The sequence below is a fragment of the Hippopotamus amphibius genome, chromosome 10 (assembly GCF_030028045.1).
Source record: "Hippopotamus amphibius kiboko isolate mHipAmp2 chromosome 10, mHipAmp2.hap2, whole genome shotgun sequence".
NCBI classification, from domain to species: Eukaryota; Metazoa; Chordata; class Mammalia; order Artiodactyla; family Hippopotamidae; genus Hippopotamus; species Hippopotamus amphibius.
The window spans coordinates 71,531,909-71,554,052 of NC_080195.1; the positions used below are offsets into that span (position 1 = coordinate 71,531,909).

Genomic DNA, 22,144 nt, shown 5'->3' on the forward strand with positions numbered 1-22,144 from the left:
TTCCAGCATGAGGGAACATTTCTTTTTTCACAACTCTCTCCCGGGGATGCAGGTCTTTCTTGATTCTTTTGTTTTCCTTTTATCTTACCTGTTTATGTGAGTATATTTCTTGGAGCTTCTACTGTTAAGAGATCTTCTGCAAGATTTCAGAATTATCCTGTGAAAATTGTTCCATATGTGGTTGTATTTTTGATGTGTTTGTTAGACGAGGTGAACTCTTACAAAATCTCACATTCATCAGGACCCAGGGCAGAAGTAATAATTTGATAGAAACCTGGGCCAGACCTACCTGCTGGTCTTGGAGCATCTCCTGGAGCAACAGGAATCAGTTAATGCTCTCCCTGGGGACATAGGCATGAGCAGGAGCCATATTTGGGAACTTTGTACCATATGGACACTGGTGCAGATGAGTGACATCATTAGATCCTTCATCTACCTCATTAGCCTCAGAACTTGGTTGGCCCCAGCCAACAGCCTGTAGGTACCAGTGCTGGATCATCTCAGGCAAAAAAATAAATGAATGGGGACACAACCCCACCCATCAACAGACAGGCTCCCTAAAGACTTCCTGACTCCACAGCCACCTCTAGACATGCCTCTAGAAAAGTCCCTACCCACTAGGAAGCCAAGACCCAGCTCCACCCACCAGTGGTCAGGCACAGGTCCTTTCTTCCAGGAAGCATAGCCTCTAGACCAGCCACTCCACCAGGAGGCAGACCCCATACACAAGAATACCACAATTCTGCAGGCTGTAGACCTAGCCCACCCACAGCATGCAGACAATACCCTGGGACCAGCTGGCATCTGGCCTTACCTACTAGAAGGCCAACACAAGCTTCAGGACACCTTGAACTCCATACCCAACTATATCATTAACTGGCTCCACCTCTACCAGTGACTAACACCAGCTTCTGGGATCCCTGGGCCCTGCAGCCAGAGTGCAGGACATAGCTCTTCCTGCCAGTAGTTGAGCACTAAGGAGGTCCTAGCTTCATCTTGAAGTGGGTGGGCAGTAGGGTTGTAGTGTTCTGGACTCTAACTGAGCTCACCGGTGAAGTAACACTAACCCCGAGGTCCCTTGGTGTTCTGCAGTCAGCCACCACTGACCAAGCCCCACTAACAAGCAGACATCAACAACCACACAAGGCAGGACCTAGCAACCAACTGGGTTAGAGGCCAACCAAACCTACCAGACTGTGCACATAGTCAGCCTGCCATAGGAGAAGGACATACACAGTCCTCTCTGGGGAAAAGCCTACAGCATGTAGCTTACTATTTTTTTTTTTTTTTGGCACACGGGCTTAGTTGCTCCGCGGCATGTGGGATCTTCCTGGAGCTGGGACTGAACCTGTGACCTCTGTATTGGCAGGCAGATTCTTAACCACTGCGACACCTAGGAAGCCCTTAGCATGTAGCTTAGATGATAAAAGGGGATTGCACTGCTTGGATGCATAGGACCTCTCCAACAGAAGGTCACTCCTCCAAGGTTGAGGTACATAACTAACTTACATCATACTTAAAAATACCAATAGGGCTTCCTTGGTGGCCCAGTGGTTAAGAATCTGTCTGCCAATTCAGGGGACACAAGTTCAATCCTTGGTCTGGGAAGATCCCCATGCTGCAGAGCAACTAAGCTGGTGTGCCACACTACTGAGCCTGTGCTCTAGAGCCTGTGAGAAAAAACTATTGAGCCTACGTACAACAACTACTGAAGCCTGTGCACCTAGAGCCTGTGCTCCGCAACAAGAGAAGCCACCAGAATGAGAAGCCCCCATACCACAACAAATTGTATCCCCTGCTATCCATAACTAGAGAAAGCCTGCATGCAGCAGTGAAGACCCAACACAGTCAATAAATAAATAAACAAACAAACAAATAAAGTTAAAAACAAAAATACAAGTAGTACCTTAGACAAAATGAGTTGGCAGAGGAACAGGTACATGATGAAGGAACACAGTTAAGCACCAGAAGAAGAACTAAGTGAAGTGGAGGTGGGCAATCTACTTGTGAAAGAGTTCAGAGTATTGATCATAAAGTGGATAAAGAACTTGGGAGAAGAATGGATGCATAGAGTGAGAAGTTAGAAGTATTTAACAAAGGGTTAGAATATATGGAGAACAACCAAACAGAGATGAAGAGTGTAATAACTGAAATAAAAAGTACACTAGAAGGAATCAATAGTAGATTAAATGACACAGAGGAACAGATCTGTGTGCTGGATGACAGAGTAGTGGAAATCACTTTCACCAAACAGAAAACAGAAAAAAGAATGAGAAGAAATGAGGACAGTTTAAGACACCACTACAACATCATGCACACTAATATTCACATGATAGGGGTCCCAGAAGGAGAGAGAGAGAGAGGGGCTGAAAATGTATTTGAAAGTATAATAGCTTAAAACTTCCCTAACCTGGGAAAGGAAACTGTCACCTAAGTTGAGGAAGAACAGAGAGTCCCATACAAGTTTAACCAAAGAGGAACACAAAGTACATATTGTAATTAAAATGACAAAAGTTGGAGATAAAGATAGAATATTGAAAGCAGCATGGGAAAAGCAACAAATAACATACAAGGTAACTTCTCTAAGACTATCAGCTTATTTTTCAACAGAATCTCTGCAGTCTAGTAGAGCGTGACACCATACATCTAAAGTGATGAAAGGGCAAAACCTACAACCAAGAATACTCTACCTAGCAAGGCTCTTGTTCGGGCTTGATGGAGAAATCAAAAGCCTTATGGACAAGCAAAAGCTAGAAGAGTTCAGCACCACCAAATGAGTTTTACAACAAATCCTAAAGGAACCTATCTAGCAGAAAAAGAAAAGGCCACAGCTAGAAACAAGAAAATTATGAAATGAAAAAGCTCACCAGCAAAGGCAAACATATGGTAAAGGTAGGAAGTCATCCACACACAATGATAGTAGGAAGGTAAAAAATAAAGTAGTAAAATCATCTATATCTACATCAAGCTGTTGAGGGATACACAAGGCAGTTAGGTGTAAAATTTGACAGCAAAGTTAGTAATCATGGTGGGGGGGAGTACAAGTGCAAATTTTTAAATATGAGTTTGAAGTTCAGGGATTCACAAGCTAAAACAGTCATATATATACATCATTATATATAAACCTCATGGTAACCATAAACTAAAAATCTATAATAAATATACACACAAAAGAAAAAGGATGTAAACATAGCACTAAAGATAGTCATCAAATTATAAGAGGACAAGAGAAGAAAGGAAAAAAAAGACTTACAAAAAAAACCCTAAACAATTATCAAAATGGCCATAAGAATATACTTATCAATAGTTATCTTAAATATAAATCAACAAATGCCCCAGTTAAAAGACATAGAGTGACTGAAGTTACAAAACAAGACCTGTATATATGCTGCCTATAGGAGACTCACTTCAGATCTAGAGACACATACAGACTGAAAGTGAGTGGATGGAAGAAGGTATTCCTTGCAAATGGAAATCAAAGGAAAGCAGGAATACTAATACTTACATCAGGCAAAATATATTTTCATATAAAGACTGTTATAAGGACACTCCATAATGATCAAGACCTCAATCCAAGAAGAAGATATAACAGTTGTAAAATATATATGCACCCAACATAGGAGCATCTCAATATGTAAGGGAAATATTAACAGCCATAAAAGGAGAAAGAGACAGTAACACAGTATTAGTAGGGACCATATTTTTTTATTATTTTTAAGACATTCATTTTTTATTTATTTGGCTATATCAGTGGCACATGGGATCTTTGTTGCAGCATGCAGGATCTTTTGTTATGGTGCACAAGCTCTTCTTTGCAATGCCCAGGCTTCTCTATAGTTGTGGCACGTGGGCTTTCTAGTTGTGACCTGCATGGTCCAGAGCACACAGGCTCAGTAGTTGTGGCACATGGGCTTAGTTGCCCTCAGGCATGTGGTATCTTACTTCACCAATCAGACCTTCATCCCCTCCATTGGAAGGTGGATTCTTAACCACTGAATCACTGGGGAAGTCCCGATAGTAGGGGAATTCAACACTTCATTTACATCAAAAGACAGATTGCCTTTGTTACAACTTCCTTTCCAATTTGGATTACTTTATTTCTTCTTTTTCTCTGAATTATGTGGCTAGGACTTCCAATAAGGAAACACTGTCCTTAAGTGACATTTTAAGCAAGTTGGGTTTTATTGATAAATATGGAGCATTCCATCAAAAAGTAGAAGAATGCACATTTTTTTCAAGTGCACATTGAACCTTCTCCAGGATTGATCACATGCTGAGCCACAAGGTGAGCCTCAGGAAGTTTAAGAAAGTTGAAATCATACCAAGCATCTTTTCCAACCACAATGCAGTGACTAGAAATCAACTACAAGAAAAAAAAACTGCAAAACCCAAATACATGGAGGGTAAACAATATTTTTCTAAACAATCAATGGATCACTGAAGACATCAAAGAGGGAAATCAAAAAATACCTAGAAAAATGAGAATGAAAACACAGTGATCCAAAATGTGTGGGATATAGCACAATCAGTTCTAAGAGGGATGTTTACAGCAATACAAGCTTACCTAAGGAAACAAGAGAAATCTCAAATAGACAACTTAACTCTACACCTAAAAGAATTAGAAAAAGAAGTACAAAGAAATTGCAAACCAGGAGAAGGAAGGCAACATGAAGATCTGAGCAGACATACATAAAATGGAGATTAAAAAAGCAGAAGGAAATATCAATGAAACTAAGAGCTGGTTCATTGAGAAGATAAACAAAATTGATGAACATTTACTCAGACTCATCAGGAAAAAAGAGAGAGGACCCAAGTCAATTATATCATAAATAAGAATGGAGAAATTACACCTGATGCCACAGAAATACATAGCATCTTGAGATTACTATTAACAACCAACAAAAGGGACAATGTAGAAGAAATGGACAAATTCTGAGAAATGTACAGTCCTGTAAGTTGGAACCAGGAAGAAATAGAAAACTTGAACAGATCAACTACCTGTAATGAAATTGAATCAGTTAATTTGAAAAACTCCCAACAAACAAATGTCCATGACCAGATGGATTTACTAGTGGATTCTACCAAAATTTAGAGAAGAGTTAATCCCTATCCTTCTCAAACAATTCCAAAAAATTGCAGAGGAAGGAACACTTTTGAACTCACTCTGTGAGGCCAGCATCACCCTGATACAAAACCAGACAGAGATATTAAAAAAAAAGAAAATTACAGGCCAATAACACTAATGAACATAGATGTAAAAATCTGCAACAAAATATTAGCAATCTGAATCCAACAATACATTAAAAGGATCATATACTAGGATCAAATGGGATTTATTCAAGTGATGCAAATGTGGTTCAGTATCCAGAAATCAGTTATTGTGATGCAACACATTAACAAATTGAAGAATAAAAATCATATCATCTCAATACATGTAGAAAAAGCTTTTGACAAAATTCATCTTCTAATTATGATAAAAGGTCTTCAGAAAGTGGGCATAGAAGGCACAGTCTTCAACATAATCAAGGTCATATGTGACAAACCTACAGCTAATATCATACTCAATGGTGAAAACCTGAAAACATTTCCTTGAATATCTGGAACAAGACAAAGGTGCCCACTCTTGCAACTTCCATTCAACATAGTTTTGGTAGTCCTAGCCACATAATTCAGGGTAAAAGAAGAAATAAAGTAATCTGAGTTGGAAAGGAAGTTGTAACATTGTCACTTTTGGCAGATGATGTTATACTATACATAGAAAATCCTAAAGATGCCACTGGAAAACTACTAGAGCTTATCAGTGAATTTGGTAAGGTTGCAGGATACAAAGTTAATATAGAGAAAGGTATTGTATTTCTCTACACTATCAATGAAGTATCAGAAAGAGAAATTGAGAAACAATCCCATTTACCATTACTTTAAAAAGGATAAAATATCCAGGAATAAACCTACCTAAGTCCTGTACTATGAAAACTATGAGACATTGATGAAAGAAATTGAAGACAACACAAATAGGTTGAACTGTATACCCTGTTCTTATAATGGAAGAATTGATACAGTGAAAACAACCATACTAACCAAGGTGATCTACGGATTCAATTTAATCCCCATCAAAATACCAATGGCATTTCCCACAGAACTAGAATAAAATTTTTTTTAATTTTCCTGGAAACACAAAAGATCCTGAACAGCCAAAACAATCTTGAAACAGAAGAACTGAATTGGAGGACTCATGCTACCTGTCTTCAGGTTATACTACAAAGCTACAGTAATCAAAATAGTATAGTACTGGCTGAAAACAGACTCATAGATCAATGAAGCAGAGCCTAAAACCCATAAATAAACCTATGCACTTATGGCCATTTAATCTATGATGAAAGAGGCAAGAATATACAATGGAGAACAGATAGTCTATTTCAGGAGTGGTGTTGGGAAAACTGGACAGCTACATGTAAAAGAATGAAATTTGAATTTCTTTAACACCATTGAGAAAAATAAACTCAAAAGACTTAAATGAAAGACCAGATTAAAGACCTAAATGTAAGACTACATACTGTAAAACTTGTGCAGGGAAACATAGATAAAAGACTGTTTGCCATAAATTGCACCAATATTTTTTTTTGATTAATTTCCTAAAGCAAAGGAAATAAAAGCAAAATTTAAAAAAATGGGACCTAATTAAGCTTAAAAGGTTTTTCACAGCAAAGGAAATCATGGACAAAATGAAAAGACAACCCACTGAATGGGAAAATATATTTGCAAATTATATGACTGATAAGGAATTAACATCCAACACGTATAAACATCTCATACAACTGAACATCAAAAAAAAAAAAAACCCAATTAAAAAAAATAGAAATAAATCCTGAATAGACATTTTTCCAAAGAGAAAATGCAGATGGCCAACAGGCACATGACAAGATGCTTAACATCACTATTCATCAGGGAAATGCAAATCACAACCACAGAGTCATCGCCTCACACCCATCAGAATGGCTATTATCAAAAACAACACAAATAACAAATATTGGTGAGGATGTGGAGAAAAGGCGACCCTCATACACTGTTGGTATGAATGTAAATTGGTGCAGCCATTACAGAAAACAGTAAGGAGGTTTCTGGGAAAAATAACCCCACAATTACCATATGACCCAGCAGTGCTACTTCTGGGTATATATCTGGAAAAAACAAAACATTAATTTGGAAAGATACATGCACCCCAAGGTTCATAGTATCATTTTCAGTGAAAGACACAAAAACAACCTAAGTGTCCATCAACAGATGAATGGATACACACACACACACACACACATACACACACACACACACACACACAGAATACTACTCAGCCATAAAAAAAGAAAGACATTTTGCCATTTGTGCCATTATGGATGGACTTGGAGGGCATTATACTAAGTGAAACCAGTCAGACTGAGAAAGACAAATACTGTATAGTATCACTTACATGTAGAATCTAAAAAATACAACAAAGTAGTGAATATAATGAAAAGGAAGCAGATTCATAGATACAGACAACAAACTGGTGATTATGGGGGGGTGGGGTGGGGAGGGCACAACCTAGGGGTGGGAGAATAGGAGGTACAAACTATTCAGTGTAAGATAAGCTACAGAGATGTATTATATAACAAGGGGAATAGAGTCAATATTTGTAATAGTTGGAAATGCAGTATAATCTTTAAAAATTGTATAAAAAATAAAAAATTATTTTTTTAAAAATGAATAAAGCTAGTGACATTTAATTGAATTCTTGAGGAAAAAATAAATCACTATAGAGGACAATTAGGGAAAATGTGAACTTCGTATTTGGTATCCTTAAATTACTTAAGGATTATAATGATATGATAATATAGAGAATTTCTATGTTCTTTTGGGATGTATGTTGAAATATTTACAGGTAAACTGGCATAATGCCATCATACACACACACACACACACACACACACATATTACATGTATATGTATATACGCATTTGGGGGTAGCTTACCAGTCTAAAGTAAAATGTTAACAGTTGTTTAATCTTGATTATAAAAAAGTCTATGGGCATTCTCTCAACTTCAGTATGTTTTAAATTTTTCAAAATAAATTGGGAGGAAAATATCATTGATTCACATCATTCTTGAATCTCTGCCCTATTTCTCCTCCCACTAGGCAGCTTAGCTTCTTGGAAGTTTTCCTCTTGTGCTATTTTTACTTCCTTATGCTATGTATGGTATGACTTAGTGGTTAAGAACATGGATTCTGGAGCTAGGTAGCCTGGCTTTGATTCCTGAGTTCCACCGTAGTATTTCTCTGGAAATATTTAGAGTTATACAAAAGTAAAGTAGCGTAATGAAGGTAAAAAACAATGAATGTGAAGAATAATTGAATGGGTACTGCTGAAAAGTAATCTGTAAGCTAAAGACTGTCTGATAATTGTGTTAAAAGAGACTATAAAAAAAGGGGGAAAGGCAACAGACATGAGTGTATCAGTTAACATCTATTCAGTTACAGACAATACATATCCACCAAACAAGGTTAACAGTAAGAAGATCTGTTGGATTTTAAAACCAGATAAATAGTTTATTAAAGAGACTCTGGGTCTGTTTCTCTGTGATTTCCCAGTGATGCCCTCCATTGTGTACTGACCTCATCTCCAGGCTGGTTTCCCTCTTGATGGTAAAATTGATGTACAGTATGCCACATATCATGTCCATACACCATGACATTCAGATGGAGAAAGACTACCTTTTTTTTGTGAATGTCTTTTCAAATAAAGGATACATGTTTCCTAGAACCTTCCAGAAAATCACCTCACTTGTATCAATGGCACCAAATAAGTCTCATATTCTTTCCTTAACAGACCTCTGGTATTCAGTGTTGCTAAGGGTTGGGGTGGGTAGTGCAGAAATACGTAACAAAAATTTTGGTACCCTTAGAAAAGGGAAACTGAATCAATGCATGCAAGTCTGAACTCTAAAAATATCCATTAAAATAGACAGTGAATATGGGATGTACACATACCTTTAATTCAGAGCTTCTCAAAATTTTTGGTTATCTATATTTCTTCTTGCTCATAAAGTGTCATATGACCATAAACAGCTTTGTTTATGTGGATTTTGTCTGTCCATATTTAGAATATTAGAAATTTAAACCAAGAAATTAAAACTTATTAATTCATTCAAAAACAAAAATAATAAGCCTAGTACATATTTATTTACATACTTATGTTTAAACATTCTGAAGGAAATGTTTATTGAATGGCCAAATGTGTTATGTACCTTATCAAGTCTTGGTGATATGATATCAATTGTATCATGTTTAATATTCACAAGAAGAAAATAGGCCTTTTTATTATCCAACAGTTACAATTTACTGTATTTTCTTTAAAATGTTGCTCATATCTATATGCTCTTCTCTTTTTTAGAGTTTTCTCTAGTTTCAGTTCTCCTCATTTAATATATGGATTTTGAAGTTAGTCTCCTTGCTTCAGGTTTATTTCTAGTCATTTGTAAGATCAGATTTCTGAAATATACAATCATTACTCTGCTCCAGGAAGATGTCAGTGTTTGATGGCTCTAAGATAGATTCAGATTCCTTAGGATGACATTTAAGATTCTCAATAAGCTGATTAGCTGTCCCCCTTTTCCCCACATGAACTTGGGCAAGCTCCTCAATATTGCAAAGTATAAGATTTTCACTGATGAAAAGTATGAAAAATCACATCTAATAAATTGGTAGGTAATATATATATGAAAGGTCTAGCTTAGTACCAAGCAGAGAGTGGGTTCTTAGTAAATTATTTTTCCTTCCATATTTGCACATGTAAGGATCAATAAATATTATTGTTTAGATATTTAAATTTTTACTATATTTTCTGCCTCATTTATTCTTGATCAGCACCTCCAGCTATTTGTTAATACTATGCATATATCAGTAATTTAGCTTGGAATCAGTCCATATTGGTGGTATTCCTAATAACAAGCACGACAAGTAATAATGTCAGAGAGAAAAAGTTCTATTTAAGAATAATATTCAAGAATTGTACTGTCATATATGATGGTCAACCAATCAAGCTACATGAAAATATCAAATCCATAGTGATGTCAAAATAAATAGCATCATCTTCAAATACAGATTGATAATTCACCAATGTACGTATACTGTTTTTTGGAGAACTTGAGAGAAAACTGACTAATTCTAAAGAGAAAAACATTCTTTATTAGTGAATACATATTCTGTTTGATTTCACATTGAAACATAATCTTTTGAAAAAATTAAAAAATTTAAAATGAAATTTTTACATATTTACTTCTGTCACATGCTTAAGAGGGGACTAATATTTGAGAACTTAGGATGTGTGGGAGTTTGTAAGATTATGCTTTGGGATTCTAGAAATTTGCCAAAAATATTAGATGGGGGTGACCTATGTATGTACTAACCTCAATTTCTAACATTTGCTGAATTTGCTGAAAACTGTAACTTATAGAGTTACTAGTGTAGTTAATATACAGTAGTAACTGTAATTAATATACTAGTGTAATTAATACACTATAACAGAGTTACTAGTGTAATTAATATACCCTGACACAACTGTGACCACAAGGGTAATTATTTAGTTCACTCTGGATGAAACCTAGTAGTTTAGATTTTGGAATATATTTTACCATAATCTCTTCTTTTGAACTTGTTTATTTGACTGATATGCCATCATGTTTTAGTAATTTAATGTTATTTTTGAGGTGACCATTTCCCACTTTCTCAGTATTCCTTGATTTTGAAAAAGTTTTAATCAAGTTAAAATCGATTGTCCATATGGGATGATGTTTATTTCAGAATGTTGTGAAATCTTCTGCATAATTTTTTTCATAACATTTATTACTTCCTTATTTCTTAGACTATAAATAAAAGGATTTAATAAAGGAATCACTAGAGTATAAAAAATAGCAATAGGTATAATATCTTTGTTCTCTTCATTAACTGAATTTGGTCAAACATACATGAAGAGAACCATAGAATATTGAGACAGAGAGAAAGTGGGATGCACAAGTCGATAAGGCTTTGCCTTTTCCCTCTTTGGATTTCATTTTGAAAATTGCGAAAAGGATGCAAAGATAAGAGATTATTACTACGGTAATAGTGAAAATTGAAAGTGACCCTGCAATGATAAATATCATCAATTCATTGATATAAGGGTCCACACAGGAGAGTCTGTATAATGGGAGAACATCACAGAAAAAGTGATTGATTTGATGAGACCCACAGAAAGTTAACCTAAACAGAAACCCTATATGGATCATAGGATGCAGGTTTCCAGCTATGTAGGCCCCTGTGGTCATCTGAATGCAGAGTTTCTTTGACATCATGGTGTGGTACTTGCAGTGGGTTGCAGATGGCCACATAGCGATCATAGGCCATTGCTGCCAGGAGAAAGCAGTCTGCAGTTTCAGCGAGGCAGAGAAAATAAAACTGTGCCATGCATTCATAGAGGGAAATCATTCTGTCCTTAGAAAAGAGGTTCTCTAGCATTTTGGGGGTAATGGCAGAGGAACAACAGGAATCCATCAGAGCGAGGTTACCCAGGAACATGTACATTGGTGTATGAAGACGACACTCTGTAACTATCAATGCCACCAGGCCAAGATTTCCCACCATGGTGATCAGATAGATGGTGAGGAACACCAGAAACAGAAGGGTCTTCAGCTGTGGGTGATCTGTAAATCCTGTGAGGATAAATCCAGTTGTGAAGGAGTAGTTACCCTCAGTCATATCCACGTTCACTGTTGACGTAGGAATTGTGGAGATATAAGATTTGAAATTAGAGTGTGTATAATTTTCCCTTCAAATTTTTCTTTTTACGAGGAGTGCAGCTATTCTTCAAACTTTCCCTTTTTCCTCTGGGATAGGAACACATACCTATAGGGGACATTCGTTTCTCTGTAATGTCAGCTTTTATGATATTGACTGTGAAACTGAGGATTCCCTAGACTATTTTGGTAATGCTAGGGAGGATGCTAATAGTGGAAAAGGCTCGTCTTTATGAATTTATGAAGAATGCTATAGATATGCAGGGTACCACTATTTGACTTCGTATTCCCAAATAATATGTGTCAGTTTTTATATTAGAGTTCCTAAAAATAAATATTATATCACCTTTCATGTAGACATAGATATACGTATATATATATATATATACATATATATATATATTTTAAACTTTATTGGAATATATTTGCTTTACACTCTTGTACCAGTCTTTGAGATACACCAAAGTGAATCAGCTGCATCTACACATATATCCCCATATCCCCTCCCTCCCGCGACTCCCCCCCCACCCTCCCTGTCCTGGCCCTCCAAGGCATCTCCCATCATCAAGTTGATCTCCTTTTGTTATACAGCAACTTCCCATTAGCTATCTGTTTTACAGCTGGTAGTGTAAATATGTCTATGCTACTCTCTCACCTCATCCCAGCTTCCCCTTCACCCCTCACCCCAGCCCTGTGTCCTCAAGTCCATTCTCTACTTCTGTATCTCCACTCTTGCCTGTCACTGGGTTCATCAGTACCATTTCTTCAGATTCCATATATATGTGTTAGCATACAGTATTTGTTTTTCTCTTTCTGGCTTACTTCACTCTGTATGACAGACTCTAGGTCTATCCACCTCATGACATATAGTTCAATTTCATTCCTTTTTATGGCTGAGTAATATTCCATTGTATATATGTGCCACATCTTCTTTATCCATTCATCTGTTGATGGGCATTTAGGTTGCTTCCATGTCCTGGCTATTGTAAATAGTGCTGCCATGAACATTATGCTACATGTTTCTTTTTGGATCATGGTGTTCTCTGGGTATATGCCCAGTAGTGGAATTACTGGGTCATATGGTAATTCTATCTTTAGAAAAAACTAAAAAAATATATATATATTTTAATTGAGCATATATTTTTCATGTACGCTCCCAGTAGAGGGAACGTTTGAATACTGTGCACAGATATGTTAAATTTATATCTTAGGAACTGCATGAAAATCACAAAGGATGAAGGAGAGGCCTATTCATGTTTAAGGAAAATTAACTTGTAAAGCTAAGAAAATAAATACCCGTGGATTATCACCACTTTCATTACTTTTCCCCATGTCATGCTAAATCCATTATTCTCTTTGAATGTGTGAGATATCTAAATCCTTTCCTCCTTTATGTAAAGCATAGTTTTTATATAATGATATGTAATAAAGTTTACTCAACGCCCCAGGCTACACCAATCTCCATTTTCTGAATGTCAAGAGTATCTTATATACCCAATACAATCTAGAATTGCTTGTGTATAATCTAACATTGCTTTTTTTTCACATGTGTGTGCACAGTTTCCCTTTTATATCATAGGTAGTTTGAGATTTTCAGTGACTGATACTTCTTATAACAGCTGTAGCGTGCTATGGGAAAAAAGCATGATTGATTCCAGTCCTACCTCCAGTTCAGGGACATGGGTGAACTAGTTTTCAGTATCTACCAATGATCCTTAATGAACTATTTGGTATCTATAAATTGAGACGTAATTTTGAAGAACAGTTTGTGAAGGATATTATTTAAAATCCATTGTTTAAAAAAAATTTGTGTATCTTTTTTACCTGAATTAATGTATCTACTTTTATTCTGTTTCCTAAGAATGTCATGTAAGATTTTCTGAAGTATGTCATGGTACATTAAAAGCTAATAAATAAAAATAAGCCATGCTTTTATATCAGTACTTTCATTTTCTAACAGAAATAGGGAAAATTCTTTAAATCTTAATATGTTTTGTGAGAACAAATTTTGTTTTCGTTTAAAAGGCTACTTTCTACTGTTATTTAGTGATGTCCAAGACATATTGACTGAGATTCTAATCACGTAAATTCTATGGTCAAATGGTTTATTTTAATTTCTGTGTACAGGCACTGGCTGGAAGTTTATTTTTTGTTTTCAAATATTAAACATATGCCAATTTGTTATTCAGCTAAAATAGAAATAACTTTCTGCATATATGCCTGAATTATATAACAGAATTATATTCTTTTCTTACCTGTATATTTTGAAGTTCTACCTTATAATCAGAGAGGTCAGCATAAATTGCAATAAATTTTCTCATCCTTGTTTCCCATATTCTGTTTTGAGAATAGCTAGAATGGTAACTAAATAGTTGAACTCTAACAACAAAAATGCTGAATAATTTACAAAATAAATATTTATTGATATTAATATTAAATGTAAAAGTAAAGTAGAATATTCCTCTTACCTAGATCTCACTGAGAAGTGTTTTGTAACACCTCATTTGCTTTATGGTGTTAGGTCTATTAGAATTTCAGAATATGAACCTTGGTCTCTAAAACATTTGGGATTAAAAGAATAAACATCTGGGAAACTACTAATAGGTCAGTGTCAATAATTATTTTCCTTCCAATGCAAATTTAAAATTTCCATCAAATGCAGAAGGGATTTCCTTGTAATGACTTCAGTGTATTTCTATGGGGATTAGGTCACTAAGACATATACTACTTGATGTTAATTAATGATGAGCTATGAAAAAATTGGGTTAAATTATAAGGGCTTTATTAAAGTCACTAAGGTAATTTGAGATCATCTTGCTTATTCTTACATAGCTGACCTGAGTTTTACAGTTGTTTTCATTCTTTGTGTAAAATGTAAAATGATCAGAAGTGTCAGGTTGGTTCCACCTCTTACTGGAGGAATTAATATGTTTATGGGATTGATATGGTTTGTGAAAGATAATTGAATTTGGAGAAGATACCTAAATGTGTAGAAGATTTAGCCAGGGTATCAACTCCTTCACTCTGTGAGTTGAATTTGGCCCCACATCCTGCAAAATCCTTTTTGGAAACTTTGACATTATTATTTAGTCCCAGATATGAATTACTGAGGTTGTTCTCCTTTGTTTTAAGTTACACAGGCTCCTTTGTCTTTATTATGCTGATTCTCCCTTTATTTAGTAATTACTCTGCAGTATGCTATATATGTTTTTACTACATCAACAATCAGTCACTGTTTCCCCCAAGCTCTATTGGCTTAAGACAGAAGAAATGTCTGTTATGTTCTTTCCTGTATGTCCAACACATGTAATTTGTGGGACTTTGCAGTACTCAACAAATATTTATCAGATGAATGGAAAAAAAAAGATAATACTAAAAAAAAGATAATACTCCTTTACTCAGGTATTTGAAAAGGTCTTTGATTAGTTTTTAAACAAATTGTTTTTCCTTATTTTGTCATTCCAGATGCTCCACAATCTGTCTGTATCTTTCATCTCACCTTGCTTACTTCCTCTCACATCAGGGCACTTGGCTATGTCCATCCCTTCACTCTTCCTCTGTGCACCTGCTTATGTTTCCTCATCTAAAACATCTTCTCCCTCTTTTATCCCCCCAATCCTACTCATTCTTGATCTCCAAGCAGGTCTCCTTCTTTAGGATTTTTCTAGTCCTCTAAATTAAATAGATTTTTCTTTTCCTGGTCTCTTTGATAATTACTTGCTTTTATAACATATTTACCACTTTACCAAATATGAATTTTATGTGTCTTGATTGTAAAAGTATTGGCAAAATATCCATTCGTCTTTTGGGCTCCTGACAACAAAATGAGCTAGATCCTTAATACAAGCTGCACTGGTTTTACAAATTTCAGTTCTCTTTAACCTTAATCAAATATTTACAATATACAGGTTGTTGGAAGAGACCATGTGTAGAATGAGCACAAGATAAAGAGTTCTTAGGTTTTAGAAACGGTTCCTGACAAGAAGCTCATATTCTAGTGGGGAAAAAGACACATTGGTAACTAGCAGGCAGTTCAGGGTGTGATATAAAAAAGTGTAAATATGCTATATGAAAATATGATGAAGAAAATGAATAGAGACCTGGAGGGAAAAAGAAAGATTTCTCATTGGAATTATCATTTCAGATGAACCTTGCATGATAAGTAAGATAATAATATGTGAAGCACATGAGGAAAAGAGGCAACAGAATGGAAGCATATGACAAAATCCTGGAAGCTTGAAATAGCAAGACCTAATTAGAAAGTGGATAGTAAATAAGGCTGGCTGAAGTTTACTCATACATGATATAGGAGACACTTATGGGTGATATAGAGGGCATGGGAAAATGGATTGGAAATTGTTCTACTTAGTGCCTTCCCTGCCAATTCATCGAAACCTCTCTCTCAGTAAGGTCAAAACCAACACTAAATGTCAGCTCCAAAGAGCATCTAATTATCTGCCTAACCAGGCTGTGGTGATTGGTACTACTGAAAGTCTTCACGTCTGGTTCTGTGATAATGCTCACTGCTTCTATCTTCCTTACTGTTCCATCTCAGTCTTTAATGCTGGGTTGTATTTCTCTCTTTGCCTTTAAAGTGCTTGTATCTCCCTCAATTCTGTACTTGATCACAGTCATCTTCCATTCTGGAGTTTCCCACAGATTATTGCATCTACTTAAGTGTTTCAGCCATGTTCCATTTTCTGGTGGCTTCGCTATAGGAGAGTAACAAGACAATTTTTATTTTACAACCCATTTTATTTTAATTACTTTTTTATAGTTGTTTAACAGTGTTGTTAGCTTCAGATGTACAGCAAAATGATTCAGTTATACACACACACACACACACACATATATATACATGTATTTATTCTTTTTCAAATTCTTTTCCCATTTAGATTACTACGGAATATTTAGCGGAGTTTCTTGTGGTATACAGTAGGTCCTTGTTGGTTATCTATTTTAATATAGTAGTGTGTATATGTTAATCCCAAACTGCCAATTTATCCCTCGACTCCCTCACCTTTTTCCTTTGGTAACCATAATTTTGTTTTCTAAGTCTGCGAGTCTGTTTCTACTTTTAAATAAGTTCATTTGTATCATTGTTTTTAGATTCCACGTATAAGCGATATCACACAATATTTGTTTTTCTCTAGCTGACTGACTTCACTTAGTATGATAATCTCCATGTTCATCCATGTTGCTGCAAATGGAATCATTTCATTCTTTTTAATTGCTGAATAATATTCCATTTTATATATGTACAATATCTCTTCATCCATTCATCTGTTAATGGGCATTTAGGTTGCTTCCATGTCTTGGCTATTGTATATAGTGCTGCAGTAAACACTGGGGTGCATATGTCCTTTCAAATTATGATTCTCTGGATATACACCCAGGAGTGGGATTGCAGGTTTGTATGATAGTTCTATTTTTAGTTTTTTAAGGAAACTCCATATTGTTATCGATGGTGGCTACACCAATATACCTTCCCACCAACACTGTAGGAGGGTTCCTTTTATTCCACACACTCTCCAGCATTTATTATTTGTAGACTTTTTGATGATGCCCACTCTGACCATTGTGAGGTGATAACTCATTTTAGTTTTAATTTGCATTTCTCTAATAATTTGTGATGCTGAGCATCTTTTCGTGTGCCTTTTGGGGATCTATATGTCTTCTTTGGAGAAATGTGTATATAGATCTTCTGCCCATTTTTTGGTTGGGTTTTTTTTTTATATTGAATTATGTGAGCCATTTGTATATTTTGGAGATTAATCTCTTATCAGTTGCATCATTTGCAAATATTTTCTCCCATTCTGTAGGTTGTCTTTTTGTTTTGTTCATAGTTGCCTTTGCTGTGCAAAAGCTTTTAATTATGCCCCACTTGTTTATTTTTGTTTTTATTTCCATTACTCTAGGAGATGGACCCAAAAAGATATCACTGCAATTTATGTCAAAAGTGATCTGCCTATGTTTTCCACTAGGAGTTTTATAGTATCCAGTCTTACATTTAGGTCTTTAATCAATTTTGCACTTATTTTTGTGTTTGGTGTTAGAGAATCTTGAAAATTCTCTCTCAAAAATTATACTTTTACCTCTTTATGCTATGTATAGTATGATTTAGTGGTTAAGAACATGGATTATGGAGCCAGATAGCCTACTTTTGATTCCTGAGCTGCAACTTAGTGTTTCTGTGGATAAATTACAGAACATCTCTGCCCCTTATATTTTTTTAAGTGGAGTTATATGAAATTAGAATAGTGTATTAAAGTATAACCAAAGATTGTTGAATGGATACAAGGTGAAAAGTTATTTGTAAGCAAAAAATGTCTGGGGATTAATTTAAAATTGAGTATAAAAATGAGAGATAAAGCAAGAGACATGCACATTTCAGTTAATATTCATTTGCAAATAAAGCATCTTTTCCAAACAGGCTTAAACATTACGAAGATCTATTGGATTATACAGCCAAGACAATGGTTTATTCTAATTTCTCTGGGCCTGTTTCTCTGTGATTCACTCAGCTATGCCCCGCATTGTATATTGACTTCATCTACAGGCTGGTTACCCTTTTGATGGTAAAATTCATGTAGGCTGTGCTGGATATCATATCTACATAGCATGGCGTTAAGAGGGAGACACACTACCAATTTTGTGGGTCTCTTTTAAAATAGAGAATACATATTCCCCAGAAACTTCCAGAAGAACACTTGTTTTGTCTCATTGGCCCCAAATAAGTCAAATATTCTTCTCTTAACAAACCTCTGGTATTCAGTGTTGCTAAGGGTTGGAGAGGGTGGTACAGAAATACATAACAAAAATCATGGTACCCTTAGAAGAGGAAAACAAGATTAGTGCATGCAAGTCTGAAAACTGAAAATGTTGAGTAAAATAGAGGGTGATACAGGAGGTACAACATCCATCTAATTCAGTGCTCCACAAAATGTTTGTATGTAGGTTTTCTTTTGTTTGCAAAATGTCTTAGGACATAAAGAGCTTTATTTAATGTGGATTAAGGCAATCATTATTTACAGCATTAAATATTTAAACCAAGAAATTAAAAAATATTTTTAATTCATTCAAAAATAAAAATAGTAAGCCTGCTGCATATTAACTTACACAATTATATTAAAACATATTGAAGGAAATGTTTATTGAATGGCCTAATGTGGCAGGTACCTTATTAAGTATTCATGATCTGAAATCAGTTATGTCATGTTTGATACTCATAGAAGAAGATAGGCCTTCATTTTATTATCCAACAGGTACAATTTACTATTTTCTCTTTAAAATATTGCTCACATCTGTGTACTTCTCTCCTTTTAGAGTATTCTCCAGTTTCAGTTCTCCTCATCTAATATATGATTTGTTGAAGTTAGTTTCCTTGCTTCAGGGCTTTCAGTCAGTTGCAAGAACAGGTTTCTGAAATGTACAATCATATTACTCAGCTCCAGGGAGACTTCAGTGTCTGATGCCTCTAAGATAAATTCGGATTCCTTAGGGTGGCATTTAAGAGACTTAGTAACTTGACCCACTTCCCCCCCTTTCCCCACATTTACCAACAGCTCTCATCAATAGTTTCGTCAGCTTTCTGACTCTGTCTCATGGTTCACCTACCTCATCCCCCATTTCCAGTACCACACTCATTTCCATAAACATTGGCTCTGGTCATACCCATTCCTGTTTTCCCCAAATATCTTTTTTTTTTCCTGTTTTTTAAGGCACAGGTTACTTCTGATGCTACTTAAGAACTGAATACCCCAGGCTACAAGGATCTCCATTTTCTGAATTCCTAAGCATGTGGGGATAAAGGCAGTATTGATTAAAATTCTAGCTGATTTCCATGACCTGGATGAACTTGGGCAAGCTCCTCAATATTGCAAAGTATAAGATTTTTACTGAGGAAAAGCATGAAAAATCACATCTAATAAGTTGGGAGGTAATATATATGAAATGTCTAGCTTAGCACCTAGCAGATAGTAAGTTCTCAATAAATTATTTTTCTTTCATATTTGCATATGTAAGGATCAATAAATATTCTTTAGGTATTTAATTTTTACTATTTTCTGCCTCATTTATATTTGAACAGTGCCTGCAGCTTTTTGTTAATGCTATGCATGTATTGATACTTACCTTGAAATCAATCCAGTTTAATGGTATTCCTAATAACAAACAAGGCGTGTAATAATATCAGAGAGAAAAAGCTGTATTTAAGTAATATTCAGTAATTACACTGTCATATATGATGGTCAACCAAACTACATGAAAATATAAAATCTGTAGACATGTCAATATAAATAGAATCATCTTCAAACTACAGATTGATAAGTCAGTAATATGCTCAGATACTCTATTTCAGAGAACTTGAGGGAAAATTGACCAACACCAAAGAGGAAAATATTCTTGATTAGAGAATACATTGATTTCACATTCAAACATAATGTCTTGAACAAACTCAAAATTGAGAACCAAACTGAAATATATAGTTTACTTCTGTCATACAGTGTTGCTCAAAAAGGATTAACATTTGATGTGTCATATGTAGTGACTTCTATTCCTAGCATTTAAAAATTTGTTGAAAATTGTTAACTCATTATATCCTGAAAAAATAGTTACTAGTTATGAATTACACACTGACACAATTTGTGACCTTAAGTAATTATTAATATTATCTCTTGAGTGTTTAGGCTGTGAGAATTTCTCCCATGAAAATGATTTCCTAAATTCTGCACCTTTGGCTCTAATAACACTAGTGACTTTTTTAAAAAATTGAAGTATAGTTGATTTACAATATTGTGCTTGTTTCAGGCATACAGCAAAGTAATTCAGTTATACGCACAACGCACACACACATATAATTTTTCAGATTATTTTCCATTGTGGGTTATTATAATATATAGAATATAATTCCCTGTGCTATACATAAATCTTTGTTGCTTATCTATTTTATGTATAGTAGTTTGTATCTGTTAATACCATACTCCTAATTTATCCCTAACCGCTCCCTTCCCCTTTGGTAACCATAGGTTTGTTTTCTATATCTGTGAGTCTGTTTCTGCTTTGTATGTAGATTCATTTGTATTATTTTTTAGATTCCACATATAAGTGATATCATATAATATTTGTCTTTCTCTGACTTATTTCACTTAGTATAATATTATCTAAATCCATCCATGTTGCTGCAAGTGGCAATATTTTACTCTTTTTGTATGACTAAGTAATATTCCACGATATATACGTGTATATGTATGTGTGTGTGTGTGTATATATATATATATATATATATATATATATATGCCACACCTTCTTAAACCAATCATATGTTGATGGGCACTTGGGTTGTTTCCATGTTTTGGCTATTGTAAATAGTACTGCTATGAACTTTGTGGTACATGCATCTTTTTGTTTTTGTCTTTTTAAATTATTATTATTAATTTTTTTGCTGGCATTCGTTATTTTTTTATTGAAGTATGGTTGACTTACAATATTATAGTAGTTTCAGGTGTACAACATAGTGATTCAGTATTTTTATAGATTACATACCATACAAAGTTATTATAAAATATTGACTACATTCCCTATGCTGTACATTACATTTCTGTGACTTATTTATTTTATTTTATTTTTTAATACATCTTTATTGGAGTATAATTGCTTTACGATGTTGTTCTAGTTTCTGTTATACAACAAAGTGAATCAGCTACATGTATATATATATCCCCAAATCCCCTCTCTCTTGAGCCTCCCTCCCATCCTCCCTATCCCACCCCTCTAGGTCATCGCAAAGCACCAAGCTGATCTCTCTGTCCTATGCAGCAGCTTCCCACTAGCTACCTGTTTTACGGTTGGTAGTGTCTATATGTCAGTGCTACTCTTTCACTATGTCACAGCCTCCCCTTCCCCTTTTGTGTCCTCAAGTGTGTTCTCCATGTCTGCTTCTTTATTCCTGCCCTGTCACTAGGTTCCTCAGTGCCATTTTTCTAGATTCCATATATATGTATTAGCATACAGTATTTTTTTCTCTTTCTGACTTACTTCACTTTGTATGACAGACTCTAGGTCCATACATCTCACAACAAATAACTTTATTCCTTTTTATTGCTAAGTAATATTCCATGGTACATATGTGCCACATCTTCTTTATTCATTCATCTGTTGATGGACATTTAGGTTGCTTCCATGACCTGGCTATTGTAAATAGTGCTGCAGTGAATGCTGTGGTACATGTATCTTTTTGGATTATGGTTTTCTCAGGGTGTATGCCCAGTAGTGGGATTGCTGGGTCATTACATGCATCTTTTTGAATTAGAGCTTTTGTCTTTTCCGAATATATGCCTAG

At 35.1% G+C, this 22,144-nt stretch overlaps 1 protein-coding gene and 1 pseudogene across 1 annotated transcript in view; one reads left to right on the forward strand and one right to left on the reverse strand.

The window, feature by feature from the left end:
• The window catches only part of GABRR3 (gamma-aminobutyric acid type A receptor subunit rho3), a 725,962-nt gene that overhangs the window by 111,065 nt on the left and 592,753 nt on the right, over nucleotides 1-22,144 (forward strand). The window lies entirely within an intron of this gene.
• LOC130829849 (olfactory receptor 5K1-like) lies at nucleotides 10,791-11,767 on the reverse strand (annotated as a pseudogene).